Below are 19770 nucleotides of genomic sequence, written 5' to 3' on the forward strand. Positions count from 1 at the left end.
ATATGATACAAGTGAACTTATTACAAAACAGAAATGGACTTACAGACATAGAAGACAAACTTATGGTTACTAAAGGGGAAAAGTGATCAAGGAGGGGTAAATTAGGAGTTTGGGATTTCCAGATCCAAACTACTATATATAAAATGGATAAACAAGGGCCTATTTTATAGCATAGGGAACTATATTCAATACCCCGTTATACCATAATGGAAAGAATATGAAAAAGAATCCCTTTGCTGTGCATTAGAAGCAAATAATATTGTAATTCAACTAAACTTCAATTTAAAAAAATGCTCTCTTATTAATGCTAATGTTCTGCCAAATTTGTTTCCTATATTACATCATCTTAAAAATATCTTCTTCTCAGGGCTGGGCTAGGGACATTAATAGTTTTAATGTATTCTAATTTACTCTATTGCATTTGGCCTTTAATTTTCCTGACTTCCCACTTGACATTCAAAGTACTAAGAGAACTTTTTTCTAAAGGAAATGGCATCTGCCATGTAACAGAGATTCAATATTCAATTTGAATAAACACACATCTTTGTTCACATTTCTAATTATTTATATTCTCAGAAGTAGAATTTCTGGCTTAATAGATATATCTATTGAGCCAGTATGTGTGTGTGTGTGTGTGTGTGTGTGTATTTAAAAACTCGTGATTCATGTTACCAAAGAGGTCTTTATAAAGACTGGACCACATTTCACCCAGATCAAGAGTAAACTGGTAATACCTATCTCCTCTGATTGACTTTTCCTTCACCTACATTGTGAAAGATACAGTTTTAATTGCTTTTGACCACATCAATTTTACAGCCAAGACAAATGCATTTTACTATTTTATCATTCATTTAGTCTCTATCTCTAGCTTTTGAATTGTACATTTAAGTGTTCAGTTATTTATCTAACAGGACAATTTTAATTTTTGGAAGTATATAAATATAGTTTATTTACAAAAGATATTAATAATTTTCTTGCAACAGTGTAGTAAAATTACACCTTGTCCCCACTCCCAGTTAAGATTTGATTCCCTTTTAATAAAATTATCTCATCAGTCAAAGCTTATAAACATACCATACATAAGCAAAGTACACTTTTTAAAAAATTAATGCATACTTATTAGCAACAACTCAGAGACACTATACCTGCCAGAATATGTAATCAAGAACAACACAGAAATAAACACGATCTTAACTGACCCTGTTTTTAGTTAATGTGAAAACACACATGCATACATTTCCATACATGCACACACACAGCTTTTAAATAGTCTAATATTTCCAATCAAAATTCAGTTCTTTCCCCAGAGGTGGGAAAACTGCTATCATAAATGCAATGTTGTATGTTAATTTTTGTCTTTAAGGATAAACGGATAAAAGGATCTTTTACCCTTCTCAATTAATTACTCAATGGCAGTAGGATCAGTGTCTTAAAAAGATTAATAGCATCATGGTAGTTTTCCTTTCGCAGTAGTAACATATCCTACTCCAAGGGCAATGAGTTAAATTGAAAGTTTTAAGAGATAAGATCCAAGATTTTCTCAAATGGAAAAATAATCCCTCCCCACACACTTTTATACCAACATTGAAACCTTAACACTTTAGCAAAGAAATTCAGATCTCTCATTGTTTCCTCAGGCAATTGAAGTAAGCATTTTTTTTAGTCCTTTTCTTATTGGAATAGATTACCCGATCACTCAAAAGCTTTGAATATCTTCTAGAAACTTTCACATTTGGCAATTTCGCATTTCATGTATACATAAAAATGTTCTTGATTTCTGAAAGTTCCCTTCTACTAGTCTTGGGCTATAAGGATCTATCAATCCATTCAGTTCAGTTCAGGTGCTCAATTGTGTCCGACTCTTTGCCACCCCATGAATCACACCACGCCAGGCCTCCCTGTCCATCTCCAACTCCTGGAGTCCACTCAAACTCATGTCCATCGAGTCAGTGATACCATCCAGCCATCTCATCCTCTGTCGTCCCCTTCTCCTCCTGCCCCCAATCCCTCCCAGCATCAGAGTCTTTTCCTATGAGTCAACTCTTCGCATGAGGTGGCCAAAGTGTTGGAGTTTCAGCCTCAGCATCAGTCCTTCCAATGAACACCCAGGACTGGTCTCCTTAAGGATGTATAAAGTATGCCAAAAGACTGAGTTTTAAATTATGTTTTGATATAAGAGAAAACTATATTTTTTACAATGCTGAATAATTTATTGAACTCCTGGTGCTGAGTTACACGGATAAACAAGACAGAGCCAGGTTCTGCCCTAAGGAGCTCATATTCTAGTGTCTCTCAGACAATAAACAAATGACGACCAGAGTTCACCCTGGTGTGATGAAAGCAACACACCAGAGGCCAGGGAACAGACACTACAGTTACCTGAAGCTACAACCAGGGAGCAGTCTGTGCCTTGATCAGGAAGTCACTCTTCCCCATAAAAAACTGAGACGGAAAATATAAAATTATGTCTGTAATTTTTATGCCCACATCTTTTGTAAAAATAGTTTTGAATTTATTTAGTATCCCTTTCAGAAGCATTCAGTTAACAAACCTCTCTTAGTGTTATTATAGTAAATTCAATTTTACCTATATGCTTGAATGATCCCTATTAAGAAACACAGAGAATCGTGTTTTTGCTTTGGCTCCCTGGCAGAACAAAGCTACATTTGCTATTCTAATGAAGCAATTACCTTTAGCTTACATTTTTCTGATATAATCTACTGATCTGTCTCCACCACCCAATCAGATCTCACCATCACTAAAAACCATACATGCCACTTACAACTCACCATTCTAAAGTGAATCCAGTGGTTCATGTTGCTTAGGACATGCTTGATGAGATGTCCTATACTACATAGGTCTAAGGAAGAAAGAAAGAAACACTCCTGTCCAGTCTTCTTCAGGTACAATTAGGTTGGACCTTCTCATGGCCCCAATTTAGCCCTAGTTCCATTATTCTGTATGCAGTCCTTTAAGAGTCAGTACTGCTTCATGGCTCAGAGTGTGGACTTCAGAGCTCATTGCCTAGTTTTAAATCTCAAACGGCCACTTGCCAGCTTCTTACCATAGCAAGCAATCTAACTTCTCAGAGCCTCAATTTCCTCTTTAAGAAAATGAAATCACAGAGTGTTGCTGTGGGATTATTTGAGATGACTCCTGTGAATTATTTAGAATCATCCCTCAACACACTGAAAGCATTCAGTGTGTGTTAGTGATATTTATTGGAGAAGGCAATGGCACCCCACTCCAGTACTCTTGCCTGGAAAATCCCATGGACGGAGGAGCCTGGAGGGCTCAGTCCATGGGTTCGCTAAGAGTCGGAAACGACTGAGCAACTTCACTTTTTCTTTTCACTTTCCTGCATTGGAGAAGGAAATGGCAACCCACTCCAGTGTTCCTGCCTGGAGAATCCCAGGGACAGAGGAGCCTGGTGGGCTGCCGTCTATGGGGTCGCATAGAGTCGGACACGACTGAAGTGACTTAGCAGCAGCAGCAGCAGTGATATTTATTGTTCTCCATTCATGTCATATATGATGCTATGCTGGACTTATTTGAAGTACTTTGGTATAGACAATCTGTCATTACATATGTATGTTGAAGCCACACTTTTAGAGCATTTATTTGCACGTATCAGAAATTCAGTAGACAATGGACTTAGCTACAAGCCTGAGGAAGCTACTATAGAAATTGCAGCTCTCCTGATTATCATCTGAGAAACTTGCTTATTAGCATACTATGTTACAATTATGATTTTGTTGAAGAAATTCTGTGAAATAACACAGTGGTAATCTCACTGGTGACTTGCAAAATGTGTAGATTGGTTAAAATATTTTAGAGATAATTCCAGACCTTGCATGAAAAGGGATAAGACTATAGCAAACCCTGTACCCTTCATCTATATCTTTGAGTATGACATTTTAGGCTTGATTCTTAAATATTTGTTTTCCATTACTGATTTTAAGGGATTTTTTTTAATGACTTAATAGATTTCTCCAGATCTAACAATAGAATATTACCACACTGACTCAAGTGAATTTTTCATACAAGTTTTTTTCTATATATAAGCTAGAACTTCATCAAAATTTTTTAAATAGACAGTATGCTTGATTGTTATTACATGTTTGGTGTCAGTGACCAAATTTGTCCTAAGATATCCTTTTATCATAAACTGGGAATGACATTTACTTATTTAAAATTGCTGATACATGGTTATGCACACACCTAGTGATTTTGGCAAATTTACAGCCAAATGCCTCCCTAATTCAACTAGATAAATTCCTTGAGGACAGAAGTCAAAATGTATCTAGCATTAACTTATTCAATAAATATTTAGTGACAATCTAATGATTGCAAAGAACTGTTACTGGCAGTGGGAATCTTCACTGAGTTAAGGTCTTTATTTTCATTAAACTTGCAATTTGGTGAACTCTTTTTTTTTTTTTTTTTTAATATAATCTCTCTTGCAATACTTTGTATAGAATACATTCTTGGCACTACTCAGTAAAGTTACTTGAAAGATTTCTCCCAGGAAAATTATATCCCCAAATTTATAACCACTTTCTCCCTCTAACTGAAGGGGCATTCCTTGTAAATTTTCCTAGTAGTAAATCAGATATACTTGTCATGAGGTAAAACTCATGAAAATGAAATTGTTTTGTAAAATATATATATATATATATATATATACACACACTGCTCTATAATAAGCTAACTAGTTTCCTTAGCCTTGCTGTGATAAAAGATTCATGCAATGGAACATGATTAGTTGTACAGGGAAAAGTTTCCAGCAATACAAAATAACATGGTTTTCCCTCTAAATTGGATTTTTAAATGTATTTTTCACCTGAGGCCTTTCTGCAAAAAAAAAAAAAAAGGGAAAGAAAATCTTGTAAAAGCAAAATGTTTTGTGTTTATCCCACAATTCAGGTGTGCTGTGAAGAAGAAATAAGAGTTAAGGCAAAGTTTAACTCTAGTTTATTATTCTGTTTCTTATTTTTTTTTTTTTTAATTTTCATCTAATCCAGTACAATAGCAGTCCTTTGGCAGAGCTGTTCAGTCGATGTCACCTTTTGCTTGACTCCCATTTTATTATCTTTCTCTATGTGCGGGACACCCAGGCCCCAGTGTTCTCCCAGATGTCCTCCACGATTACATAATAATTGACCTGAGTGGCAGCAGCCGTTTCCTTCTTTTCCCATCTCATTAAAGTAGAATCTCAACAGGGTCATTTCTATATGATAGGTGAAAATGAGTGTAATATTTTAAATCCTCAGTGATGCATTGGCTAGCTCAGATTTGTTCTTCCTTGGTAACCAAAATATCTTAATTCATTACAATGGCCTGTTACCTGAAGAAACATTTATAAGGTAGAGAATTTCAAGTTACTTAGTAAACAAAGAAAGGAAGCACTTTTATGTTGACAGGAATGTTTTCTTTAATCCACAATAAAGTCTATCCATCTTGCCTGCACTTATGGATTTAAAAAGTTATATGGTTTGAGCCCATGAAAATAACAGACATGATTTTGGAGAATTGGAACTTCTGTTTTCAGTTAAAGGCATTCATTAGTAACAAATGGGGAAGTAGTCTTCTAATTGAATTAAAATTAAGTTGTCTTTGGAAGCAGTAATAGAGTCAAGTTAGTAGTCTAATCATAGGCTATATTTTTGGAAGCTAGTAATAAAACACACAATGGGATCCATCAGGACTTAGATGATGGGAATCATCAACATACAGCCATAACTGATATAATATAACAGAGTCAAAGGAACTGAGTCTTTGAAAAGTTGTAGTCAGAGTTTAAATCTCAGGTAGCTTCTACAGGACTCTGTGCACTGACATTTGATTGAATCAGGAGAGTCTTTTTTATCTGATTCAGGCCTGACATACCTAATTTGATTTCCAGTTAGGCTGAAACAAGAAATCACATGTAATTATTTAATTTAGAAAGCACAGAGAAAGGAGACAATCTGTTAAAATTCAGTATTAAGCAGGCTAATGCAGTGAGCAAGTCTAGGAACTGTGGGAAACACAAGCCTCAGAATTTTTCTGCCCAAGGGACCAGAAAGACAGTATATTTATACAGCAACTTCTGAGAGTCACTGGCTGTGGGGTACTCTCAGGGAATATTGTTTCCTTGGCATCTTCCTCCTACTCTAGAAGTGAGAAGGAAATTCTAAAATTCTAAGATAAGTCCTCAAGTACAGAGACCCTAATCCTGGCTCTGTAAATTTAGCTAGAACCTCTTGGAAAGTAAAGTGTGAGGGTTGGCAACTGACAGAATCAGCCTCATTAGAAAATTTCAGACTTCCTTTACTTTTGAGAAATCCAGTAGTAATTCAATCTTATCAATTAGAAATTCTTTTTCCAGCATGCAACAGAAAAGCTAACAATGTCTAAGTCCAGTAGTCAGTCAAGATCTTCAGCAGCCTAGTGATATTATCAAGGACCTAGGCTTTTCCCATCCTTCTCTATTATCCTTAACATAAGAGCCTTTGGTCCTCATTCAGGTAGTAACCACATGGTTGCAAGATAGCTGTGGTAACACAGAAAATCATAACAAAGATCAAAGGAGGAGGAGAAGGAAAAGGAAAAGGACAGGAAAGAGCAGGACAGCCCAACGACTTTTTACCCTTATATCTTTAATCATAAAACAAACTTTACCAGAAGGATCCAATAAAGTTCCAACAACCTTGTCAGTTACTATGTCACAAGGTCAACCATACATGCAAAAAAGTGAATAACTGTTTCAGCTGAGTTCACTCTAGGAAACACAAGCCTCTCTAGGTATTTTAAGCAGAAGAGAATTTGCTACAAGAATTAAATATTTACAAAGTCATTGCAAAGACTAAAGCCGTGAGTTCTAACCTGGGCCATGTATGATTTCTAGAACTACTTAGCTCAATTTACACACCAAGTCTGTGATGTGGCCACCATTAAGAAACTGGGGATGTAAGACAACGCTAGTCACCTTGGGAGTTTAGGAAGACTCACCTGAGGCGTGATCCAGTGATTACAAAGCCAGGATCAGAGAGTCAAGACTGCTGGGAACACCGCAATGCAGGCTGGGAAGCCACTGGGGAAAAAAAAAAGTGTCTGTATGAGTAATTGTTATTCAGAACTTTTTCTACAAATAAAATTGAGAAATGTAGGCATTAAAATGAGATTAGCTTAAATTGAGCAAACTAAATCATGACTCTTCTATGGTTAAACACATTTTATTTCTAAAACCATCATAGTTCTGTAGCAAGGGAAAATTTGGGAGCAATGACTATTGGAAAACTGATCAGTAATAATGACTTCACTCCTCCTCCTAGGACTCCACCAAGAGGTTCAGTTCTCACTTTTGGTGGTGGGGATACTACTCCAAGTCTCCAGTTTCCTCTTGTCAAAATCCTTCCCTTGTAAAGATTCCAGTCTTTCTTTGATTAAGTTCAAGGTTAACAATAATAGATCCCTGGCTAAGCCTTGACTGAGCATAGTGAAGAGCAGTAAAAAAAAAAAAAAAAAGAAGAAGGCTATAAAGGATTGGGGCTTCCCAGCTGGCTCACTGGTAAAGAATCAGCCTGTAGTACAGGAGACATGGCTTCAAGCCCAGGGTCAGGAAGATCCCCTAGAGGAGGAAATGGCAACCCACCCCAGTCTTCTTGCCTGGGAAATTTTATGGACAGTGGAGTCTGGTGGGCTACAGTCCATAGATCGAAAAAGAGTTGGACATGACTTAGCAATTAAAGAACAACAACATAAGGGAATGAGAGGTACTTCAATGAGAATATGCTTTTAGTGGACATAAAATAAAAGTCCATTAAGTTTTACCTGTCTTGGGAATTTTCAAATATAAATAGATCAGAGCACAGATGACCAGTTTTGTTCTTATTCAAAAGAACAATCACATTGTAGCTAAATGTTATCTTAGAGTAGAAATTCAAAATCATTTTTAAATTAAATTTGTTCAAAGTCTAAAATAATACATGCTATATATTAAAATATATTTAATGTTGAAGCATGGCAACCCACTCCAGTCCTCTTGACTGGAAAATCCCATGGACGGAGGAGCCTGGTAGGCTGCAGTCCATGGTGTCTCGAAGAGTCGGACACGACTGAGTGACTTCACTTTCACGTTTCACTTTCATGCATTGGAGAAGGAAATGGCAACCCACTCCAGTGTTCTTGCCTGGAGAATCCCAGGGACGGGGGAGCCTGGTGGGCTGCTGTCTATGGGGTCGCACAGAGTCAGACACGACTGAAGCGACTTAGCAGCATTGTGGCAGAATTACATAATGGATTTTCATTTCTGTTATGTATTTTAGGCAAAAATTAGAGATGCTGAAATGCTGTTGCTTCTTATAGAGAAAAAGAGACAAGCAAAGCTCATGCTGTTTCTCTTATAAATTCCAGACAGACGATTTAATATATCTTATTATAAAGCATGAAACACTGCCTATAGACTGAATGGGAATGATATAATAGTTCTAAAGGTGAACAATGCTAACAGGTTATGAAAAGCCCCGCTAGCATTTTGGTTCTAAAAAGAAAAGAAAGAGTTTGGTTACACATTTCAAAGAAAAGCTTTAACAATATAAAGTTCTCACCTCCAAATATTATGGTCAGTGAATTGTCATACTCATAACAAGAAGAACATCAAAGGAAAAAATCATGCGAAATGTAATGAAAAATATATAGCTTTAGGATAAGTGATATTTTATTACATAAGGTAGAATTACTTTACATTCTGGAAGATTGTCTAGAGCTACTAGTAAGTTTACTTAGGGCTCTACTTTGAATTTTCAGGGACATGAGAAATCTATCATAAAATAATAATTTGGTATTTAAGAGCAAATATCAGGAGTATTGATGGTTTTCTATAAATGGGCTTGTTAAGAAAGAGAAAAACAAACATTGTATATTAACACAAATACATGGAATCTAGAAAAATGATACTGCTCAACCTATTTGCAGGGCAGGAACAGAGGCAGACATAGAGAATGGACTGTGGACATAGCAGGGGAAGGAGAGAGTGAGACAAATTTAGAGAGTATCGTTGACATGTACACACGGCTATGTATAACATAGATAACTAGTGGGAACATACAACATAGCCCAGAGAACTCAGCTCAGTGCTTTGTGATGACCTAGGCAGTTTGGACAGAGAAGGCAATGGCACCCCACTCCAGTACTCTTGCCTGGAAAATCCCACGGACGGAGGAGCCTGGGAGGCTCCAGTCCATGGGGTCGCTAAGAGTCGGACACGACTGAAGCGACTTAGCAGCAGCAGCAGCAGGCAGTTGGGATGGGGAGGTGGGAGGGAGGATCAAGAGGGAAGGGATATATGTATACTTATAGCCGATTCACATTATTGTACAGCAGGAACTAACACAACAACATGGGAAAGCAATTATCCTCCATTTGAAAAAAGATGGGCTTATTAACTTCCATGATGCCACTAAAACACTGAAAAGAGCCAAGAAGCTCAAGTGTAAGTTTTTAATGTGACAAAGCAACAAGAAAAGTGTCAATTGTAGCCACAGATCCTTCCTATGAGTATCAAAGAATGCTTGCGTTCAGATATTGGGGGAAAAGCCATCATGTGGCTGTGTATGTATCTGTTGTGTCTATTGTGGAGTAGAGTGAGGAAGAAGGTGAAAAAAATGGTAATACAAGGTGATTAATGAGTGGATTTCTGAAGTTTATAGCTAAGCTTTTGACTGTGGGAAGAGTCTGGGATTCATGAATTAACAGGACCATGCATTAAAGCTCTGTTGTCCTAACCCAAACAAGATACTACTGTTTTCAATAAGTAAGGCATCTTAGTTTAAAATAATTGGACTTCCAGTGTTTCAAAAGCAAAAGCTACCTTGAAGACCATGCTGAAAATCCGTGAAAACAAAGAAAAAGTATTTTAAAGTGAGGAGGAATGTCATTCCTGATAGCCATGGAGCTTAGTTTTTCTTTGTGCTGTAATTTGTAAAAGAAATGCTTGAAGGAAAATAATAGATACATCTTTTCCAATATTTTTCTTTTAGATTTCCTCTGTTACATTCTAGTAGAATTAACCCATCTTAATTAATGTATTTTACTTTCTCCAAAAGGAATTACATTATGCCTAAAATATGTCTTTATTCTTTAGAATTCTAGTACAAAATCCTGCCCTTCTAATCTTTCTAAAATATATTTTATGCAATTAAATGTAAATCAACTAACTAATCTCAGCAAGATATTGAGCTTGTAATGGATTAAAAAAGCAACAAGCTACACAACCCATAAAAGAGGCTCATTAATCACACATACAAAAGATGAAAAAAAGTACATTACTACAGAAAATGCCAACATTAAAAGACCAAGAAAGATAATTAATAACTTTATGACAAAACTTTAAAATTTTGATAAAATGGATAAGTTCCTGCAAACATACACACAACCCAACAAGAAAGACAGTGCTGAATTAAATGAAAATTATTGTTATTTTAAAATATTGAATATTTAATAAAAGACCTTCTACATAAGAAGAATAGCCCAGAAGTTTTCCATTGAAAAGTATTACAGCAAGCTGCTGCTGCTGCTGTTATGTCACTTCAGTCGTGTCCGACTCTAACCCACCAGGTTCCCCCGTCCCTGGGATTCTCCAGGCAAGAACACTGGAGTGGGTTGCCATTTCCTTCTCCAATGCATGAAAGTGAAAAGTGAAAGTGAAGTCGTTCAGTCGTGTCTGACCCTTCGTAACCCCATGGACTGCAGCCTACCAGGCTCCTCCATCCATGGAATTTTCCAGGCAAGAGTACTGGAGTGGGGTGCCATTGCCTTCTCCATTACAGCAAGAAATCAGTTTAAAACAAACTCTTCAAGATAATAAAGTATAAATAATCAACAACTTATTTTATGGAGACAGCATAAGCTTTGTGTTAAACATTGATAAGGACATTAAAGAAAGGAAAATGAGCAATTATTTCATAAATATGTGAAAATCCTTAACAAGGTATTGATGAAGCAGTTAGCGAGACGGAAAAATAAAACAAGAAAATAGTAGCTAAGTTGTACTGAATGTTTTCGGACAAGGAGTGAGAGACGAGAAACTTTTATGGATTCATAAGGACTTTGGCATGATAGATGAGTAAAGAGAATGTGTAGGCATTTATGTGAGTACTTGGAGAAGGAAATGGCAACCCACTCCACTCTTCTTGCCTGGACAGTTCCATGGACAGAGGAGCCTGACAGGCTACAGTTCATGGGGTCGTGAAGAGTTGGACATGACTGAGTGACCATAACTCACTCACTATGTGAGTAATTACAGTTTCCTCTTTCAATATACGTTCAGGAGACCTCTGTTTAACTCCATGCTTGGAGTGGATTTTTTTTTAATGTGAATTCTTAGTGAGGCAGCCCTATCCTATTCATTTTATCATAAAATAGTAACAATAGCAAAATAAGTAATATATATAATAGTAGTAATATTACTGTATCAATAATGCCAGGAAGAGCTTAGCAATACCAGGACATTTGTGGTATATCATGTTGAAAAAATGTTCACATGTATTAACCAGGAAAATGTCATTTTCTACTTTACTACCTCACTACAATTTTTGAAGTGTTTTTAGACTCATTTGACAAATTGGGAATTTGTAATATGGAGAAAATTAGCTCTGGTAAGCTCACACGTTGAGTAAGTGTTTTTGTTGTTGGAGCGACTGAACTGAACTGAACTGAACTGAGTCACTAAGTCATGTCCGACTCTTTTGCGACTCCATGGACTATAGCCCATCAGGCTCCTCTGTCCTTGGGATTTCCCAGGCAGGAAGACTGGAGTGGGTTTCCATTTCCTTTTCCAGGGGATCTTCCAGACCCAGGATTGAACTCATGTCTCCTGCATTGACAAGTGGATTCTTTACCATTATGCTACAAGGGAAGCCCCTTAATAAGTATTATGAAATGCAAATTAAGCCACAGCTGTCTGACTTTTGAGCCTAAGTGCTCAGCCCCTGGACTATATCCTAAGCATATGCACTTGCATTCAGAGCTCTGTACAGAGGTACACATAGAGTTAAAGCTATTCCTGATGTATCCTGTCAACATCCTGATCATAATATGAAAGATAAATTTTAATTGTGTTTTAGTTATATCTGAACTGGAAAGTTTTTAAAATAAAAACAGTGGAGATTAATACTATACAGAAAATAAGGAGAGTCAGAAGCAATAAATCTTGTGTGTCAAAACTCTCTTGGCTCAATTATGAGAACTCTTTGCTGGTATATGAAAATGACGGCCTGATTTCTTATGTGCTAAAGACCCTGATTCTGGGAAAGATCTAGGGCAAGAGGAGAAGTGGGCAACAGAGGATAAGATGGTTGGATGGCATCACTGACTCAATGAACATTGAGTCTGAGCAAACTCTGAGAGATAGGGAAGCCTGACAAGCTGCAGTTTATGAGTTCACAAAGAGTCGAACAGGACTTAGTGACTGAACGTCAAACTCCTGACTTTCAATAAGGAAGTAAAATGAAGAAGCTGATTCCTTCTGAGGTGCTAGCTGACCCTTTATTAGCTTAGATGGAACTTCCAGAAAACCTGATTCTGGCATTTCCTTCAAATGGTTGTGATTCAGAATTTATCACTGCCAGGGTTTTCATATCTAAACCTCTCTCTTTCTACCTCCTCTCAATATTTTATCACTTAGATATTGATGCTAACCTGAATGGTTCTTAAGCTCATCATATCAGCTTTGCAATTCAGACTTGAAATTGGATCAAGAGCAGAAAATCACCTCTTATCAGGTCTCCACTCTCAGACTTCAACTTTTCCATCTTGAAGGGCCTGGCTCTTAAAATACATTTATTTTTAAGATCTTAGTTATCATTTTCATCAAAACAAAACTGAAGACTAAGGAAACAGAAAGCAAACTATAGCATCATGACTGAAGAAGATCTTGGGCAGATGGAAGACTTAAAAAGCTGAGTCCTGAATTGAGCACAGAGGGGGCATCACTGAGATTATTTCTAAGAAATTCTAAGAATTGACATTGAAAAGTCTTCCCTAAGTTCCTAATATTTCTCTGGTTCACTATGAGACACAAACAATCACCCTTTTAAATCATTCTTCCTCTACTTCCTTACGGTGTAACTCGTTTTAATGTAAGCATAGTTTCTGGTTAAGGTTGGGATATTCATTGATTTACAACATTTGTATAGCCCATATATTCCTTTGATCTTGGTTTTTCTTTTTTTTTTCTTTTGATGTTTTACTTTTTGTTCATTTTGATACCACACATTTATTTCCATTGATTTACTTGTCACCAAGAGTAACAACTTCAGCAATCAATTACTTTTTGATTTAGTGAGTCATCCAAATTTTGATCTTTCAAATACATTTATTTAAAGAAACTGAAGTTTAAGAAGGAAAAATAGTTTCTTAGAGGAAGTCATGAATAAACTGCCTATCTTTAAAAGGATTTTAAAAAATTACTATAAGAGTAATGATGAAAGAAAATAACCTTGCAATTTTGACCATACAATAGAAGAGGACTTCATGTAATTTTATAGAGTTCAGTAATGATAAAGCCTAGCAGTCAAATAGTTCATTACCTTTAATTTTTTTCCTATAAGCTAACTTGATAGATTTATATAAAACAATGGATTAGTGAATGAAAGAAAACTAAAGATTCAGTCCATTATCAATATGATAGGAAGTAAAAATGGAGTCATTTGACAAAATGTGGTTGGAGAATGTCCATTCAATGAGATGTCTGACATTATCCTTCCCTTTGGGTGTCTTTAAAGGCTAAGTCGAATACCTTCTGTACTTAAGACCTGATCTAATCTTTAATCTCTAATAAATTACATTAATAAAAAGATTATTAATGAAGTAAAACACTATTTAAACTTAAATTGCACAATGATATTCAATATATCTAGCAAGACTATTAATAAGACAAATTCCTCTGAGTATTTGGTCATATTTACTTCCACCATTTATCTTAAGAATTATCTTTAAATTTTCATAGCTTAAATTCAATGGAGAAAAGGGGGTTAATGAGAAATCCCTCAAACAGATTTCAAAATGAAGTTGGTGATTTAAAAACACATCCACCTCTTCTGCACCAAGAAATTCCATTAAAATAATAGTAATTATAAGACAGAATTTCAAGGAAATAAGTCCATAAGAACAGATAAGATGAGAAAAGGAACCCCAGCAAAACTTATAGGGGGAAAGCAGATGGATGCTAGTAACTGACAGCAGACATCAGAAATCTGAGTCTTTAGCTAGCAGTAGGGAACTTCCAAATGATTCACCTCATACTTCTAAAACTGAGGGTAAAGATGGGCTAACATCTGGAGGCCTGACTAATGACTGCCAGAAGCTAGATAAGTAAAGCACTCAAATCCCCACAGAGAAAACAGAGAGGGTTCTATAATGAGAAGATCATTCCAGGTACAAGAAGATATGGTAAACATTTACTTACTGAATGCTGAAATACTTCCACACTTTTCTTTTACATGTCTCTCAAAATGACAATAACCAAGCCTACCCACAGAGATGACTGGAAAATATTCTTGAGAACAGATCAACCAAAGATGAAATAACTAAAGATACATCAGAAAGTCCCTAATTTAATGATCCAAATAGATAAAACTGTAATGTTGAAGTCTGTGTATAGCAAGCCCTACCTATATGCACAGTGTTTCCAATAAGCTTATTTTCCCACTTTTAAATATGAATAGATAACTCAAAATTACTAGACAGCAGGAAACAACTCTAACTCAAATATTAAACAACAAATAATTAAATAACTACGTGGATGAAAAATTTTTGAATTGAAAGAATAATATTAGTGAAAATAGCAGATTAGGTAGTTCCAAGTGTTCTTAACTCCACAGAAACTCTAAGTAATGGAACAAAAACAGAAAGAACTTTATCCAAACTATGAAAAATAAAGGTTTATAGCAATCAACAAAAGCTGAATCAAGAAAAGGGTAACTTAAAAAACATTGGAAACCTTTGTATTATTTTTAGTCACGCTTGTCCTTCCCCTCACTGGTGAGGCAGTGGCCCGAGAGACATCAGCCTCCATTCTGAGGGTAAAAACCTCGGTCCCAGGTTGCTTAGAAGGCAGAGCAAACGTTATTCTCTGAGAATATGTTTGTTTGTTTTGGTCTTTTGAGGCAAACCATAGGCATGCTGAAATCCTGGAAAAGAAAGCTGGGGAGATTTGGGGGTATTACGTCAATGAAAAGTATCCACTTGCATGGGGGGATTTAGAAACTCAAATGAATTTCCAGAGCAGGATACATTCTCAGAAAAGACCTAAGAAGACCTCAAGCTTTTATCTCTGGCTGATTTCTAGACTCAGCAAAGAGAGAAAATGAGTGCTACATCACATTTATAAATAACTTGGCTAAATGGTAAGAGAGTCCCCAGCAGAAAACCATTCTGCAAAGACCAAGCAAGCCAGCCTTCCTGCCTGCCTTCCTCCTTCCCCTAGGGTTAAAACAAAACAAAACAAAACAAAAAACACTTTAAAAAAAGTCACTAAATAAACAAACAACTATAACACATACAAAAAAAGCCAAAGGAAAAGGAAAAAAATCTGGCTATCAGACTTACCACATTATAATATTAAAAATTTCCAATTTTTCATAAAAATTACAAAGCAAATCACATAGAGAAACAAGAAAGTAGGTCCATTCACAAGATAAATTAACAGCAATTGTCCCTAAGGAATAACAGATGTTTGATTTACCAGAGAAATACTTTAAATGAACTGTGTTAAAAATTTTTGAAAGAACTAAAGGAAGACAGAAAAAAAATTTTCAATAGATAGAGAATATCAGCAAAAATATAGAAACTACAAAAAAGAACCAGAAAGTAATTCTGGAGTTACTGAAAAAGTACAGTAACTAAAATAAAAAATTTAGCTACAGGTTTTCAATAGTAGGTTGAGCAGGCAGTAGAAAAAAATCCAAAAAATAAAAGATAAGTTAACTTTAATTATTTAATCTGAGGAGAAGTAAAAGGATTGAATAAAAAGGAACAGAGCCTTAGAAAACTGCGAGACAACATGAAACTTACGAACATATGCAAAATGGGAGTCTTAGAAGGAGATGAGAGAAAGGGTCAGAAAGAATACTTGAATAAATAAGGGCTGAAAACTTCCCAGATGTGATAAAAGAAGTGGATCTACACATCCAAAAGTACAATGAATTCCGAGAAGAACCAACATAAAATGATTCACAATGAGACACATTTTAATTAGAAAGCCAAAAATAGAGAGTCTCAAAAGCAGTAAAAAACAACAACAACAAAAAACAGTCAGATTCGTAACATGCAGAGGTTCCTCAATAAGATAATAGTTCATTTCTCACCTGGAAAAGGTCAATTTTCATTCTAATTCCAAAGAAAGGCAATGCCAAAGAATGTTCAAACCACCATACAATTGCACTCATTTCATATGTTAGCAAGATTATGCTAAAAATCCTTCAAGCTAGGCTTCAGCAGTGCATGAACCAAGAAATTCCAGATGTACAAGCTGGATTTGGAAAAGGCAGAGGAACCAGAGATCAAATTGCCAACAATCGTTGGATCCAGAAAAAGCAAGAGAATTCCAGGAAAAAACATCTACTTCTGCTTTTTTGATTATGCCAAAGCCTTTGAATGTATGGATCACAAAAAACTGGAAAATTCTGAAATGGATGAGAACACCAGACCACCATACCTGTCTCCTGAGAAACTTGTATGCAGGACAAGAAGCAACAGTTAGTACTGGGCATGAAACAATTAGTCATCTGTAATCTTATAACTGAAAAATTGTACTCTTTGACCAGTTCAGTTGCTCAGTAGTGTCCAACTCTTTGTACCTCAATGGACTGCAGCACACCAGGCTTCCCTGACCATCACCAACTCCCCAAGCTTGCTCAAACTCATGTCCATCAAGTTGATGATGCCATCCAACCATCTCATCCTTTGTCATCCCCTTCTCCTCCTGCCTTCAATATTTCCCAGCATCAGGGTCTTTTCCAAGGTGTCAGTTCTTCACATCAGGTGGCCAAAGTATTGGGGTTTAAGCTTCAGCATCAGTCCTTCCAATGAATATTCAGGACTGATTTCCTTTCAGATTGACTGGTTTGATCTCCTTGTAGTCCAAGGGACTCTCAAGAGTCTTCTCCAATACCATAGTACAAAAGCATCAATTCTTCAGCACTCAGCTTTCTTTATAGTCCAACTCTCACATCCATACATGACTACTGGAAAAACCACAGATTTGACTAGATGGACCTTTGTTGGCAAAGTAATATCTCTTGCTATTTAATATGCTATCTAAGTTGTCATAGCTTTTCTTCCAAGGAGCAAGTATCTTTTAATTTTATGGTTGCAGTCACCATCTGCAGTGATTTTGGAGCCCCCCAAAATAAAGTCTCTCACTGTTTCAAGCTCTATGTATCAGAGCTCACAAAAAATTTTTTTTCACACTGAGCTCTTTCAGTGTTTCCAAAGGAATTGAAAAAACAGATTTCCCCATCTATTTGCTATGAAGTCATGGAAACAGATGCCATGATCTTAATTTTCTGAATGTTGAGTTTTAAGCCAGTTTTTTCACTCTCCTCTTTCACTTTCATCAAGAGGCTCTTTAGTTCCTATTCACTTTCTGCCATAATGGTGGTGTCATCTGCATATCTGAGGTTATTGATATTTCTCCTGGCAATCTTGATTCCAGCTCATGACCCTCTGTCCATGGGATTTCCCAGGCAAGAATACTGGTGTGGGTTGCATTTTCCTACTCCAGGGGATCTTCCCGACCCAGGGCTTAAACCCACGTCTCATGTGTGTCCTGCATTAGCAAGCAGATTCTTTTAACACTGTGCCACCATTCTGAATATTAACGTTTTATTAGGTACACAGTTTATGGATATTTTTCCTATTCTATAGGTCAATATTACATTCTATAAATATTTCTTTTGCTGTGCAAAGCTTTTTAGTCTGATTTTGTTATACTTATTTTTTCTTTTGTTGTCTGTGCTTTTAGAGTCATACCAAAAAAAAAAAAAAAAGAATTGCCAAGACCAATGTCAAGCAGCTTTCACTTTATATTTTCTCCTAGGAGTTTATGGTTTCGGGTGTTATGTTTATCCACTTTCAGTTGGTTTTTGTGGGTGGTGTAAAATAAGGGTCCAATTCCATTCCTCTACTATCCAGGTTTTGTAGTACCATTTCCTGAAAAGACAGTCCTTTTCTCATTGCTTATTCAAGGTGATTCTTTGTGTCTTTGTTGAAGATTAGTTTTTCTGTATACGCATGGGTGTATTTCTAGCTTTTCTATTCTGTTTATTGGTCTATTATGTCTGTTTCTGTGCCAGTACAATACAGTTTTGATTATTACAGCTTTGCAACATGTTTGGAAATCAGAAAGTATGGTGCCTCCAACTGTGCTACTGTTGCTCAGGATTGCTCTGGGCAGTCACAATTTCTTGTTTTTCCATGCAAGTTTTAGAATTTATTTTTATTTTTGTAAAAAATGTCCTTGAAATTATGAGAGGGCTTTTTGGACATTTTTGGACCTTTTAACAATTCTTCCAATTCAGGATCATGGAATACCTTTACACTTATTTGTCTTATTAAATTTCTTTCAGTAATATTTTATAATTTTCAGTGTACAGATCTTTCCTCTAATTGGTTAAAGTTATTCCTAAGTATTTTATCGTTTTTGATGGTATTGTAAATGGATAATTTTCTTGATTTCTTTCAGATATTTTGTTGTTAGTGTATAGAAATACAACTGATTTTTATATGTTGATTTTGTATCTTGGAACTTTACTAAAACTGTATTGGTGGAAACAGTTTTTTGTGTATGTGTGAGAAATCAACTGATTTTTTTAATGTTGTCTGCAAATAGAGATAATTTTCTTCTTCTTTAATTTGGACATCTTTATTCTTTTCTTGCGTATGCCAAGTCTCCTTCCTCATGACCTTTGCCAGGGGCGGAGCTCACTCCCCGCATATGGCAAATAATCTTTGCATTCACAGGAAAAAAAATCTACTTGGTAATGGTGTATGATTCTCTTAATGTGCCTCTTGAATTCAGTTTGCTACTATTTGTTGAGAAATTTTGCATTTATTTTCACCAAGAATTTATTGTCCTAAGATTTTCTTTTCTTGCAAATTTGTCTGGTTTTCACATGAAGTCAATGATGATCTAATAAAATTAGTTTGGCAGTATCCTGTCTTCAATTTTGTAAGAGTTTGAGAAGGACTTCCCTGGTGGCTCAGATGGTAAAACATCTGCCTACAATGCAGGAGAGCTGGGTTTGATCCCTGGGTCAGGAAGATCCTCAGGAGAAGGAAATGGCAACCTGCTCCAGTACACTTGCCTGGAAAATCCCATGGACAGAGGAGTGTGGTAGGCTACAGTCCATGGGATCACAAAGAGTTGGATATGACTGAGCAACTTCACTTGTCTTTTTTTTGAGAAGGATCAGTATTAACTATTTTTAAATTTTTGGTAAAATTGACCTATGAAATGGGCTTTTCTTTCTTGGATTTTTGATTGCTGACTCAATTATTGTTCTTCTCAGATTTTCTATTTTTCATTATTACTTCTTAGTAGGTTGTGTATTTGTAGAATTTAGTGATTTCTTCTAGGTTATCCAATTTATTGGTGTATAATTTTCATAGATGTATAATTCTTTTTTGTTGTAGTATCACTTAAAATCAATCTTATTTTACTTCTGAGTCATCTCTCTCTTTTCCTTAGTTTAGCTAAAGTTTTGTCAGTTTTATCTTTTGGAAACT

At 36.0% G+C, this 19770-nt stretch overlaps 1 long non-coding RNA gene across 4 annotated transcripts in view; it reads right to left on the reverse strand.

Moving 5' to 3' along the window:
- The window catches only part of LOC147350433 (uncharacterized), a 304477-nt gene that overhangs the window by 131251 nt on the left and 153456 nt on the right, over positions 1-19770 (reverse strand). For all 4 annotated transcript variants that reach the window (XR_015148852.1, XR_015148851.1, XR_015148850.1 and 1 more), the window contains exon 2: positions 6994-7075. This is a non-coding gene — a long non-coding RNA (uncharacterized LOC147350433). The remainder of the gene's footprint in view (positions 1-6993; positions 7076-19770) is intronic.

Source organism: Bos grunniens, chromosome 20 (genome assembly GCF_055505025.1).
Source record: "Bos grunniens cultivar Pamir isolate PY7600 chromosome 20, Bosgru_T2T1.0, whole genome shotgun sequence".
NCBI lineage: Eukaryota > Metazoa > Chordata > Mammalia > Artiodactyla > Bovidae > Bos > Bos grunniens.